Source organism: Micropterus dolomieu, linkage group LG05 (assembly GCF_021292245.1).
Source record: "Micropterus dolomieu isolate WLL.071019.BEF.003 ecotype Adirondacks linkage group LG05, ASM2129224v1, whole genome shotgun sequence".
Classification (NCBI taxonomy): Eukaryota; Metazoa; Chordata; class Actinopteri; order Centrarchiformes; family Centrarchidae; genus Micropterus; species Micropterus dolomieu.
Genome location: NC_060154.1, coordinates 5481943 through 5494135, shown reverse-complemented (window position 1 = coordinate 5494135; position 12193 = coordinate 5481943).

The window sequence follows — 12193 nt, the reverse complement described above, 5'->3', positions numbered from 1 at the left end:
TTGGGACAAAATAGTAGCAGGAAAGAGATGATTAAGGTAACTTTAGCTTGAAAGGCTTCTCTCCGATCTTTTTGAAAGGCAATATTTTACATCTTAATATCAGTGAATTCAACTGAAGCTTTACATTCATTCATAAAATCGCACCGTATGTCATACTGCATCAAGACCATTAGATGGCGCTACATGACAAAAACGACAAAAATCATCTTGGACACGCCATCAAGTAACTTTAGGAGAGATCCATTTTGGTTCTATCAATAAATGTATTTTATGAATTGAATTTGTCTATGAAAGAAAATCACCCAGTTTGCCTTTTTTGAACCAGGTCAGAGCATTTATATCAAAGCCATACATCCTCCTCACTTATGATTAGGGTACCTAGTGGAGCTGCAACGATAATTGTTTTCATATTTGGTCAATCTACCAATCATTTCTTTGATTAATTGAGATGCTGCATTTCAAGGGGCTATCCTTCAGTAAATGTAGATTCAAATACAAATTGATTAATGATGGGGCGTATAAAATCAGCAAATAATAAAGGGGAACCAGCGTAAGAAAACACACAAATACTCACATTTGTGAGGCTGAAAACAGTATAAATGTACTTATTACGGAAATGATAAATTTATCAAAATGGTTGCACTTTACTTTTCTGTTGTTTGACTAATTAATTAGGCCACCCACCTTGCAGGTAGAGTTTGTGTGTCTGTAATGTATTTTCTAAAATGATTTTATCTTACATCATCTAATGAATTGCTTTACAAGAGTTTTAGTTATGCAAAACTACTGTTGCAGACATATGGGTCATTCTACGAAATGGGTGACATCTGTGTCCCTCTGATATATTTGCATGTAATATGGACTGTGTTCAAGTTAAACATTTATAATTTAAAGGTTTCATTATATGAGTTAGTTTTTCTTAATATAAGAGGCAAATCACTAATATAATGCCATTATCAAGCATTAAAAAACATGTAGAACTTTTGAAATATAAATTTTGACCTGTCCCACGGCATAGTTGTTCAACTTCTAATAGCCATTAAAGTACAAAAAAATGTGTTAGAAATAGTGAAAAATACATTTATCTTTTTAAAATATATATTTCAAGACTGGCACATTGCTAATTTATTTTAAAAGAACATTTTAATTGTGTGTCTGCATTTTCCATCAACCCTGTTACTTTAATGGAAACCCCCCTGGTTTTATATTGGACTGTCCCACAGATCACATGTCTCACAGGAGGTGACATTTTCTCCCTCTTAAACATAGCCTGAGGGGAGGCATGTGTGACCTTCAATTATTCACTTTTTATCATGTTTTTAAATTTTTGTCAGAGGGGGAAAAGCTTGAAACGTCAACCCTGTTACCCTGAATTTACATAGTAAAACAATTAAATGTTTAATTTCAAGATTATTGTTAAAAACTACACAATCACTGTCATCAGTGCTAATCTTGAGATCTCATTAGCTTCATCACATGGCTAGCAATGGCTTGTTGAGGCCTAAATCGTCAATCCTGTTACCTTTTTAATGGTAATACATTTATATGTATTTATTTAGATGTATTTATGCATATGTGTGTGTGTGTGTGTGTATGTATATATGTATATATATATATTTCACAAACAATATTTAAATAGCTGTAAGCAATTAGGAGAAATGTGTTGATTAATTACTTGCATCTTCAAAAGAATGGCTCAAAACAGAGGCTTATTGCCAGAGATGAGACGTAGATCTAGAGAAGGGACAGAATTAGAAGGCATGAGATGGAGAAAATACAGAGAATTGGGTAAAACGCCAAGCCCAAAGGAAGGGTGGAGTAGCCAGCACAGCCTCTGAGCTCATGACACCACCAGAAAGCCCTTCTGCAGATGGACCACAGCAGGCAGCACCCTCAAGGTTAGAGATTTTATCTTTATCTTTATCTATTAATAACAATAATAAATGAAATAAGGGGTGAAGAGGAAATGTATGCTTAGATACATCGAGATGCAGACTTGGATAAATCTGAATCCCTTCACATATGTCAAAAAGTGAATTTTTAACTGTTAATTGATAACGTAATGTTGATAGAAGTAAATGAGTGCAACAACTAAACTTTCGCAACTAATGATTAGAATGGTAACACTCAACGGTTTGCATCAAGATGCAAAGCAGCTCTCTGAATCGTAATTGAATCAACAGGTGCCTGGAGACTCCCACCCCTCGTAATAACAGAAACATAGTAGTAAGAAATAACATTCAGCATGTGAGTAATGCCATGTCTCACATGCATACACACAAGTGTGTGTGTATATGATAGAGAAAGAACTTAAAGTAGGTAAAACAGGAGACCACTGAGAAGAGAGGGACAGCAGAAGACTCAACTGACTCAATTACTTTGATGTTATTTGGGAGGAAAAGAGGTTTGGACATACACTCACCTAAAGGATTATTAGGAACACCATACTAATACTGTGTTTGACCCCCTTTCGCCTTCCGAAGTGCCTTAATTCTACGTGGCATTGATTCAACAAGGTGCTGAAAGCATTCTTTAGAAATGTTGGCCCATATTGATGGATAGCATCTTGCAGTTGATGGAGATTTGTGGGATGCACATCCAGGGCACGAAGCTCCCGTTCCACCACATCCCAAAGATGCTGTATTGGGTTGAGATCTGGTGACTGTGGGGACAATTTTAGTACAGTGAACTCATTGTCATGTCCAAGAAACCAATTTGAAATGATTGGAGCTTTGTGACATGGTGCATTATCCTGCTGTAGGTAGCCATCAGAGGATGGGTACATGGTGGCCATAAAGGGATGGACATGGTCAGAAACAATGCTCAGGTAGGCTGTGGCATTTAAACGATGCCCAATTGGCACTAAGGGGCCTAAAGTGTGCCAAGAAAACATCCCCCACACCATTACACCACCACCACCAGCCTGCACAGTGGTAACAAGGCATGATGGATCCATGTTCTCATTCTGTTTACGCCAAATTCTGACTCTACCATCTGAATGTCTCAACAGAAATCGAGACTCATCAGACCAGGCAACATTTTTCCAGTCTTCAACTGTCCAATTTTGGTGAGCTCTTGCAAATTGTAGCCTCTTTTTCCTATTTGTAGTGGAGATGAGTCGTACCCGGTGGGGTCTTCTGCTGTTGTAGCCCATCCGCCTCAAGGTTGTGCGTGTTGTGGCTTCACAAATGCTTTGCTGCATACCTCGGTTGTAACGAGTGGTTATGTCAGTCAAAGTTGCTCTTCTATCAGCTTGAATCAGTCGGCCCATTCTCCTCTGACCTCTAGCATCAACAAGGCATTTTCGCCCACAGGACTGCCGCATACTGGATGTTTTTCCCTTTTCACACCATTCTTTGTAAACCCTAGAAATGGTTGTGCGTGAAAATCCCAGTAACTGAGCAGATTGTGAAATACTCAGACCGGCCCGTCTGGCACCAACAACCATGCCACGCTCAAAATTGCTTAAATAAAGTTACAGACCTAATATGTTAGTTATTTGTTGAAAAACAAAAGTGCTTTGGAGTATGAATAGAAAGTTCTTGATTAAATATTTGAAAAAAAGTAATTTCTTAATGGTTAGTAATTTAAAAATAGCACTTGTACACAAAGGTGTGTTTAAATAATCCTTAATATGTTTGATTTGCGTTATTCATTTGTTTTAACTTCTTTTAATCCTCATGCAAAGTTTGGTAACAGGGTTGACATCGAGTACATTGTGGTACTAAATCTCTAATAAAGATAAAAATAAAATATCCTGAGGTGGGACGATACATGTATAACACAGTTAAATATGTTTTCTCTCCAACAGAATGTCAAAAAGCCCCCTAAAAAGAACTTCAAAAAATTACTTTTCAAAAGTGAAATTGTACCCGTTTCGTAGAATGACCCCTATAGATATAGATAGTTTATCTGTGGGGGAAATTCGCCTGCCGCAGCAGCACATGAACGAACCACACGGTACAAAGAATAGTGCAAAAACAGATGTCAAACACAATTAACTACTAAAACAAAATTAAAAAACTATGCCCTTTTAAACACATGTATGCAAATTGGTGAATCCAGTGAGACCTCGGCAGCCTACCAGTCCACTGATGATCGATGACTTCTACAAAGCTATGAGCTATAAGGTATGAGTTATATAATGCTATGAATCAAAAGTTTGCTGTAAAATTGTTGTAAAGATACAATATTTTCAATAAACTCCAAGTGGGATTGTAGCTACAGTGGCTTTGTTAGTTTAACTGTTCTTATTTTTTATCAGCAAATCTCATCACCCTGCAGGTAATTATTGGGTGTTTGGTGTTAAGTCACTGATTGACTTCCTGTTTTTGAAATGTTTCCCTCCCTTCCTCCAGTGTTTTGTCATAACAGTGGAACAAAGACCACTGTTGCATGTCCCCAGGCTGTCTGAGACATGATCGGAAATCTACAGCTGTCTTTCATATTAAGCCAAAGAATACTGGCCCTCTCCACTGCTGTGTCTCTTTGTGTGTGTGTGTGTGTTCCTGTGTTTCTTCCAGGAAAAATCCACACAGGGGTCATCGCTTCCAGTAGTTTGGGACCCAGACGAATCTGTGAGCTGATGTTTCGTTTGCTCTGGCAGATTCTTTTGCCCCCCCCTAACATTTCAGACAAACTTCCACCTGTCCTGGATCCAGTGGGGCCAATCACAAACGTTCATCTAATATTGGGCAGGATTGATACAATGACTTACGGAGGAGTGCCATGGAGACATTTGGTAAACAACAAATATTGCTGCTGCTGATGTAGAACTGTTTGTGTTGAATCCGCTATCATGTCCATATTAAATTAAATTGACAGAATATTTTCTTTAAAAGAACAAATATCTGCCCTTAATGCTTTTGTTGATAAGAAAGATGTGTTTGCCGTACTTCCGACAGGATTTGGTAAGTTTAATTTACCAACTACGTCACATGTGGTTACATATAGGTATATCTAATTGAGCCATTTTAATCTGCGCCCATTGGTACCCTTCGGAAATCAAAAATCAACTATTTTGCATGCCCCAAAAAACTAATGCTTACCTCTATTACCCGGATGTATACTAATACAAGAGAGGCATAAACGTGTCTAGAGTCAAATATTTACCTCAGGAGTTGGGAGAGACCAAAAGCAGAGCTAAAAGGAAAGTGTAATATTGGACTTATTACCAAGTGGCCAGTAACATGGCTACTAGTAAATGATAGTGTTGCTCCGTAACTGCTGGAAGTGCAATACGTTTACCATATCAACTTCAAAGGCATCCAAAACTTTTTTCTGCTATCCCCCCGAAATCTTTTTTTTGAAGTTTATTGTAGGCCTATCTCATTGTATCTTTAGCCTACTGTGATGAGTCAAAAGGCCTATCTGCTAGTGTCTTCATGATTATGTTACTCAATGTCTTTTCAAAGTCCTCATGAACAATTACATGAACTAGATGTAAAGGTTCTTTCAGACATGTGTCTTTTTTTCTAATAGATATACTGTTAAATGAAACACGATTGAGCAGCTGCATGACCTATTCCTGCATCGGTTCAGACACAGATTTTAGTGGATAGTTTAAGAAACATTTGTGTCCTGAACGAAGACACTCTCTCTGCATAACAAATCAGAAACAAAGACCAATGGAAGCCCGGATTGTTGGTGTATTTGTTCAATCGGCTCTATAGTAAGGGTTCATATTGATGTACAACTGTCAGTCATCTACTGTCTCTTTGAAGCAAATGCTTATTGAGTCTTTATGGATCACAATGACGATGCATAAATGTGAGCTGGTGCTGTATGGCTTAACAGTGAGTATAGAAAATTGTATCTGTGTGTGTTTATTGGCTACTTTCACGACTTTTACAGTAAATAAAACAGGTGCTGTAATTATGCAGAAGAGTTATTATCGATGTGCAAACTCCTTTGTAATAAATCAAGTTATTATAAGTTTTAATAGTAAGTGTGCACAAATACTTTTTATGTACCCCTGATAACAGATCATGTATTAGTAGGAAAGGGGCCTATTTTCCCCCAACACATCAGTACCTACATACATTTATTTAAAAGTGCCAGTAGTGAGTAATAAGGGAGTTGGACAGACATCTAATGTTCCAGTAGTGGCCAAATTCATGCAATGACTTCATAGTTGAAAAAAAAGAAAAAGGACCATCTAATGACAGAAATCCAAGTTAGTGTATCCTCACTAAAAATTGAAACCTGAGGCCAGCACACCACATTTCAGGAAATCTGCTCTTAAGGTTTGTGAGATATCCTGCTGACAGGCAAATAAACAAACTACCAGGGCCAGAAGAGGAACAGCTGCCTTGGCAGAAGCAATATCAAGAATAACAAGTAAAGCCTGGCTATCAGTGCAGTGGAAACTAGGCTATGTAGGACGTCTTCTCCCTGTGAGCCAATAACAGCATCAGCTAACAGAACGGTTATTTCCCCTGGAGCGCATACGAGCTGAGCCGTGGAAGAGAACACATGAGCCACACATTCACTGTAACAATCAACTCGGTTATTATATCAGCTGCACGTTTATTCGTCTGTCAGAAAATACACACACACGCACACACACACACATACAGCCTCAGAATTCAGTATATCAGTCGTCCAGGCATCCATTCAGTCAGTCAGTGGTATATTGGCAACGTTGTTCAGAGGCACTGAAAGTGTGCTGAGGTTTTCACAAAGAGTACATAGGGAGGGAGTATATACTGTCCTGCAGGGGCGCTGCTAGGAGGTTTGGGGCCCCTGACAGTCGATGAAGGTGAGGGGTCCTGAATTCTATCAGTGTACAAGACTGACTCAGTCTTTAGACCAGGATACATGGGCTTTTACGTGAGGCAAGCGTCACCTTTTCTTGAGTAACAATATTAGAAATCAATACAGCTTAAATGGACAGGCACAATACATTATATACAGGCAAAACAGACAGTTTTAAAAGGATAGTCTGACATTAGGGAAATATGCCTATTCTCTTTCTGACCGAGAGTTAGATGAGACACCATGTCTGTGTGCTAAGTAAGGAGGTGTAGCCAGGAGGTGATGAGCTTAGTTTACCATAAAGACTGGAAGTAGGGCGTAACAGCTGGTGTAGATCTCTCTGAAGAGAAAAAAAGTCTGGCTACCAGCATCTTCTCATCTTTAACACATTTGTATTTGTTTAATAGGAAGCATATTTCTGTGAAATAAATTCTAAAGTTCACATACTTTGCTTTTCCTGAAGCTTTTTGCTGAAAGCTTATCACAGCTATCCTAAGGCCAATAAGGAACCAGCGCAGTCAACTCTTTTTGTTTTTACCAACGCTGGATGGATAGATAAATGGTTGGCAAGAAATAGTTGCACTACAGAACTCCTAAAACCACAAAGAACACTGATAAAATCACAAACACAGAAAATATGTGTTAATAAGTGGGCTTTAGAAGAACTGGTAGGTTAGCTGTTTCCCCATATGTCCAGTCTTAATGCTAAGCTAAGATAATCACCTGCTGGCTCTTCATCCACACTTGCATAATGCACAGACAAGAGATTTCCCCAAATCTGAAACAGCATTTAACAAATGCTACTTTGAACATCCTGCTATAAAACAACCAATTGCATTATTATGTGAAGGTCAAAATCACTGGACAAAAGTTTTGATTAAAGACACTTCACTGTTTATCTTAAGAACTTCTTTAGTTCTAATTGTTGTGGGGATATAATTGTATCCAAGGACTCTTACATGCCCTCATTTTAACAGTGGATGGACCTGCTTTTTTTGTGAGCATGTTTATTCAATACCATTTGTACTGAAGAAAGCCTTTCAGATACACAGAAAAATGATGACCCAATAATTTGGATTCAACGTCCTCCAGGCAACTGATTTAGGCACCTAAGTAAAAAACTTTCTAGTTATTCTTTATCATTTTAATTTCAAAGAGCCACTGTGTTTTTATGCAAAGTTTGTGCCAGATGCCCATTTTTTAGGCAAAGAAATTCTACAGGCTTGCTGTAATAATTATAAAACAGGTCCATCATCAGACCAGTGGTGAAGTAATTTATAAGCATCTTTTGATGTAATATTTTGTGTTAATTTGTATTTTACTTAACCTCTCAGTGTTGCCCATATACCCTGGTCATATCAGTCCAACTGTGCAACACATGGATAAACACACATAATTACAAATATGATAAACATCCAGAACAGTTTCAGCTTCTCACCTTGTAAACATTAGGATAAAAAATATTTAGATGCAAATAATGACAATGATAGCAAAGTCTTCACTTGATCTAAACAATATATGGTAACATATGTTTCTTTATAAACACGAGTGTCTTTTTATATTCAGTGCAAAATCATGATTCTTTCCAATGCCCGTTTGTAGATTTAGCACAGCATATAGACATTTCCAACAAACCAGTTATATAAATCTCAGAAAAACATCCTCACTGCCAAATTTTTTCTCACTCATCAGTTATTAAATATGACTTTACTCATGCACAAAATAAACCAGATACAATTTATACAGTGCAATATGTAACACTTCTTTGTCATTTACAACGAAGCACTGAAGTTCAACTTATGGTGATGAAACACAATCAGCATTCAGGTAACAGCATTGGTTAATAACAGAAACTAAAAATTATCAGTATATTATAGTTGCCAACCATTATAGTCTCTAACAATTAAACACAGTTAGAACAAAACAAACAGAAACAGTACCCCAGGTATTTGAACAATTTCAACATATTACCAGACCAAACAACAACTAAACTGTCCTTATATAAGCACTAATGCAGTCTTGTAAATTTCAATGAACACATAGCAAATAAAAGTGCCGATTGCCTAAATATTAAACCTGTTAACAGTTAATGGCCATATGTAATTTACCACAGTGGTTTGTTGATTTTGTTGGCTTTCGACTGTTTAAAAGATTTGTGCAACCAATGAAGATCCTTAGATGCAGAATGGTGTTTCACTGCAACAATATCCATCCAAAAATAGTCCTGTATAAAAGAAGCAGTTTACCGGTGGTTTAATATGTTTTAGCCCATTAATTACAAATTGCGTTTACTGCTTATTTCAGGCTATGCCATTTATTTTCAATTAGAGTCAACTGGTTTTGAAATAGTCTCTAATCAAGTAAAAAAAAAAAACATTTCAGTGACACTTTTGGAGTTGTTCCCTTTGAAACTCTTTTAAATGAACAAGGAGGCTTTAGGTGAAATGTTAATTGTCATAAATACTTGTGTAAATGTAATCTTGTGTAAGTCCTTTCGTGGCCTCCTTCACTGTCCTGACTCATACAGTGGAGGACTAGTGTCCTTTTATGTGTTTCCAAAAACGAAACCAATCTAGAGTCACTGCTGTGATGATCGTAATATTGTCACAAGAAGTCAGAAGAAAATGTCTTTATGGTTTAGAACAGTGGTTTCCACCCTGGGGTCCAAAGATAAGTGTGAGGGGTCACAAGATGGTCCAGGGTATAAAAAGGAAAAGTATAGACTCAAAAACCATGTAATGTTTTTTTTTTATTATTTGGAAATACTGGACACAAATTCTTAACCTGTTAAGGGGCCCCAGGGCAAAAATTTCTTTTGCATGTCATACCCTACTCCCTCCCCTTGTTTCTCACTGTTGTCTGCCAAATAAATCATCTTAAAGTAGAAAAAAACTAAACAAACACCTGGCCCCATATTTTCACCGTTGGTTCATTTGATTAAACAAAAGTTCACACAGTAATATATGTGTGTATAATAAACGTGAGCACAATAGAAACTAAGAAATAAAGGTCTTAAAACTAGGTTTTGACACAGGGTTCCTCAACAAGACATGGCTGCAACATTAGCTAATAATGCAACAATAACCTCAGTTTATGTACTTCAGCTGTGCAAAGTCACTAATAGATCCAAAATCCAATCAACATGCAGTGAACCTGGGACTTTTGGGGCCTTTTCTTGGTTCTTGTTTAAAGAAACATCTGACAAGGAAAACTTTCTTTGGTTGCCCACACTAAGGCCATGACCAGCGGCTCTCAAGAAGATATTGCCACGTTTTAAGGGTTCCCAAGCAAAAAAGTTTGGAAACCACTTGAGAGTCCAAATACATGACTGAACAGAAACAAAAAAAGGTTTCGAGGCTACTGTCTTATCTTAAAGGCTCTTTAGATAATGCTGGCTGAGTCTGACAGTTTTCTACAATCTCCTCACTTCCTTCATTCCTTTGCTGTTAATTATTTCATGCATTTGCTGAAAGTATTCAGTAGCTTCTTTAGAGTGGGATTCTTAATTTGAATCCAGGAGCCTGTCAACATAATAAAAGGTAATGCTACCGATGCTTTCATGTAATACAAAGAGTGTTATTTATAGGAGGAGGAGGAGGAGGAGTGCTATTAACAGACTGCAACTCTGTCTAATGTGAAGAACTCCTTGACTAGCTGTGTCTCACCCACAGCTTTGGTTACAGCTCTGCTTTCATCAGCGCATCTTTGTTCCTTTTGATTAAACCATTCAGCACAGTGGGCTACTAAAACACCCTAGCATTTTATTTTCTATGCTCTGTTTGCCTCTCCCTTTCTGGCTGCACCGCTCTCACACGTTTAAATCCCTATACACCACAGTACTTTGTCCTTACAGTGCTTTTCTCCTGGGTGTCCTAGTGGGTGATCAGGTGTACGTTTGTGCTCTAGAAGAGACAAATGTGAACAGCTGCCTCTCCCCACAGCTAACCAAGCCAACCAGAGAGAAAGCCAGGATGCTGCTTTTATTTCACTTTATAACACATTTAATTACGTGACCTGATCAATTTGACTGATTAAATCATGTGTATGTGTGTGTGTGTGTGTGTGTGTGCATGGCTGTTCTGCAGGAAAAGTTGGAAAAGAAAATGTGAAGTGAAACAGGAAGGATTTTCCTCCTCTTTGAACCACAAATCTACTCTATTTTTGTATATAGGTGAAACATGTTGACATCTGAAATTCTAGATGAAAAATCCTAACTTAACTGCTACATATAATGATAGTTTGAGGCATAAATATTAAAGAATTAAAGAATCAACAATCTGTAAATAACTATTTAAAAGACAACAGTTTTGTGTTTCCAACAAAATAAATGTAGATCTTTTGACCCTGTCATTGTCATCTCTGAATGGAGATCATGCCCAACATTAAAGGCACAGTACACATCTTCAGACATTTATATGACAAGTATGACTGTATAACTCTGACCTGCACTTGTGACAACACTTGTGTTCAGCTCAGCAACACTGAACTAAAACAGAAAATCAAATAAATAGAAACAGAAAATCTTATTTGATTCCAATTACATAACTGATTTCAGGATGGGCTAAACACTAAAAACAGCCGGGCCAGGGTCATTCAGGGTACAAATAAAAATCTGTCACTCCTCTGCAGCCCCTTCACACTGCAGTACAGCCTGGTTATATCCCCTCTAGGGATCAAGATTGATTGGGAGAATTAAATGATATGTCTTACAGCCAGAAACACCCTGGAGCTCTGCACATGACCAGAAATGCCCATGAGCTCTGCACACGTTCATTTGCAATTTGCAAACTAATTAGAAGGTGATAAATGCTTTCAGCTGCATCACCATGAGTTTCCAAGGTGTTTGCACATTTCTTCCCCATAGTGCCGGTTTGGCTATATTGTCAAGACAAGTTTCATCCTCAGAGACAGCCTCTCCTGGTATGTGGTCCTCGAGCACAGTCAAAGTTTTGAGACTAGCAGCGTTTAACTACTGACAGATGGTACCAGAGATACTTCAGCGATGAGCAAGGGCATCACTCAAAGTGGTATGGAGGGCCAATAGTAAAACCCACACAAACATACAGTAGTGAAGACGTTCAGTCAGTGCACATGTACAAGATTCCTGATAATTATTAGTTAGATTATGAGTATTTATGATATATGCTAGGATAACAATAACCAAATAATCAATAGATTTGTGTATGTTGTACTATATTTACATCTATAATGTCATTTTGAGAATATTTACGTAATATTTGTGTGGATTTAATACAAGGAGAGATATTTCAGGATATAGAAAAACCCAAATGAATACTGTAGATTGGTTTCCACTATGTTTCCAAAATGGCTAGCCAAAACCTACTCTTTAGCCTGCTTCTCACTAAAGGCACAAACAAGGCTAGCCTAGGTGTAGCCTTCAGCCTGATACACACCACAGCACCACTAAGAGGTTGGC